We start from the raw sequence: 2902 nt of genomic DNA, 5'->3' as shown, positions 1-2902 counted from the left end.
TTTGTGCCCCCCCCCCCCCGTGTCATTAAAATAGTTAGTAACTTTAACTCTTCTAGATAGAAACACAAGTTCTTACATGACTTCCAGTTTCCAGTACTTAACCAGTAAAGTCTCAATACAATCTCTAACTCTTGCAGACACACATAGTTCATTGTTAGTACCTGTTTCTATAGTTCTTATTCCTGCCCCAGCTATTGCGACTATTTTCTGTTGTACAGATGCACTTCCTGTTCCTGTTACTCGTACCTGTACTGCGCACACACTGCCTGATTGGGTTCTTGTCAACTGGAACTGCTTTCTTCAGTGGAAGCGCACCTGTTCTGACAGTTCCTAACACGTTACCTGAAATTGGTGTCAGAAAATTCCCTGTCTGTTGGTTTTTAGTTGTTGAGTCTAATCAACATCACTTCACTGCGTCATCTTCCTCAAACTGAACGTCTTTAAATATTTCTTTTTCCAGCACAGACACAATCATAGCTTGGCTTTTTTTTTCCCCTTCTTATCTTTGTCAGGAGTTAATTTTTTCGCTCGGACCCTGACAGACACTGTATGTCAGAGTAAAAAAAAAAGAAAAGAATTACGATATAATGAATATGTCTGGAGCAAAATGGGAGAGGAAGCAAATTCTGTCAAGTCTGTCAGCCTGCTGCTTATGTCGCCAGCTCACTTCACACCCTCCAATTATACCAATAGTAACCGCTGTTACGGGTATATCTCCTCGCCGCTGAACTCAGCTTTGAGTCATATGTTGTTCTTGTGCTCTTAGTACCAGCAGGACGTTGCTGGAGCTTCAGCAATATAATCACATGCTCTTTGGACTTTCCTCCACCCAACGTACCCCTTCTACATTTTCTCCCTCTTTTCACATCGGTCCATCACAAACACACTGAGCTGGCTGCAGGACAAAATTACCTCCATTACCTCTGGGCTATCATTTACATCAACACTAAACACTTGGGTCGTCACATTCATAGGCTTTTAGAGAAAAAAATATATATCAAATATTTTATTGTTAACCTTCTTCGTCATGTATTTGCATCACATATTTATTAACTGGGGAGTCTTGTGAGTCACATTGTTTAATTTCTATAACATTTTACTTTATTTTTATTTGTACTTGTTCTAACTGTTATTTCCACTTCTTACTTTTCTTCCCACTTTTGTTTAGCCTGTTAGCATTAACGTATGTGCTTTAGCGCCCTGGCAACATCAGTATTGTTATCAACATTGGCAATTTCAACTTGCTTACTCCCCATGGATTACATATCCAGTACATATAGTATATTTTTGCTACCATATAACCACGAAGGTTTCTCTCTCACATACACATAAATTCAGACACAAGTTTTCTTTTTCTGTTAATAATGTAATCAGTTGAGAACCTGAGAGAAGCAGAGCAGAAGTTGTTGTCTTGCAATGACATTACAAAGTCCTCTGCTTATTGTCACAAGTTACATGTTACAACTTGGTTAAAATTAGCTAATTTATGCTAGCAGTTTTGTTTATCGCTCATGTCTTTGTGGTACTTTCTTTGTTAGATTGTATATCTGTGGTTGTTGTATCAATCAGATCACCTGGGCGTAATAAAACTTGAGAACAACATTACGTACTTTATTTAAGAGATATCCAAAGATTGCGTTTGCTAACATGAAAAAAAGTTCACAAAAGACTAAAATAAGACCAACAGACACAAATAACGTAAAATATCCGATGCTTCAGCAGTTGTTCAAAACAACAGTGCAACACACTTAAGTAATTATTGATTTTATTGCATTACTTTGAACATTACTTTTTCCAACTTCTCCATGCAGATGGACTGTTTAAAACCTTTTTTAAAATGTATTTCTGGCACTCTATGATCTTTGTATTTTTTTTTGCAGATGGACTGTTTAAAACCTTTTTTTAAATGTATTCCTGGCACTCTATGATCTGTGTACATTTTTAAAACATTTTAAACTTTAATGATTACCTTTTAAGATTTGATGAACTATGACTTAATTAAGTTTTAATAGCCTACACTCGAGGTCAGAGGTCAGAGACCATCAACATATCTTTCTACAGACTCTCCTCTCTCCTTGTCTCTGATCTGTCAGCGTTTAATGACAACGTACTTACTTACTAAAGAGACAAAACCTGTACCAAAGAACAAAAAACACACACAAAAAAAATACTTTTTATGTCATTAACTATATTCTTAAAGTTATCTTCAGTTAAATGATACATATAACTAAAGTCTTTCAGAGATTTTTAGTTCCTCACATTAAAACATTTGTGCTTTATGTTTTTCTTGCAGCTGTTGTTGTGGCTACACTAGTGACTCTTGCGGGACGGTAAAACAGATCATTCTGGGACTAGCTTTTTTTTTTTTTAAATATAAATTCTTCTCACGATAAAATCGAAAACTGAATGGGAAACAGAACCAATATATTAAAGTCAAGATTGAAGATGAGCTTCAACAGGATTTAATACAGATTGTTAGTTCCATAGTGTAGCGATTAGCATGCCTGCCTCGGAAGCAGAGAGGCCTGGGTTAAATTCCAAAAAGAACCCCAAGCTTGGTGCCTGCTATGTGCAGCCTGTTAACAGCATATATGCTGCTAATACAGGAATTTACCAAATGTGGGATCAATATAGTTCAAATTATTATCTATTATCATTAATACACTTCATGTCTACAAGAATTTCCGTCGTCAGACTCCGATTTGTGATTAACACCTTGTTCTGAATGAACTATAATACACTTCATGTCTACAAGAATTTCTGAGAAGACCGTCATCAGACTCTGATTTGTGATCAACACCTTGTTCTGAATGAACTGATTATAGAGTTGATCAGGTTTTAATAACTTACGTTCGTTACGATCGTTTTGGTAACTGCTGCCACAATCTAAGATTGCTACACT

The 2902-nt window shown here is 36.3% G+C and overlaps 1 protein-coding gene across 1 annotated transcript in view; it reads left to right on the top strand.

Annotated features, from left to right (window-relative positions):
* The window catches only part of dcc (DCC netrin 1 receptor), a gene marked incomplete at its 5' end in the record, with an annotated part of 104345 nt that overhangs the window by 949 nt on the left and 100494 nt on the right, over positions 1-2902 (top strand). The gene's annotated exons all lie outside the window — the stretch shown is intronic.

This window comes from Cynoglossus semilaevis, chromosome 14, assembly GCF_000523025.1.
Source record: "Cynoglossus semilaevis isolate Cse_v1.0 chromosome 14, Cse_v1.0, whole genome shotgun sequence".
In the NCBI taxonomy this organism is placed as follows: domain Eukaryota; kingdom Metazoa; phylum Chordata; class Actinopteri; order Pleuronectiformes; family Cynoglossidae; genus Cynoglossus; species Cynoglossus semilaevis.
The sequence above is the reverse complement of the archived record's forward strand: the minus strand, read 5'-3'. Positions and strand labels throughout refer to the sequence as shown.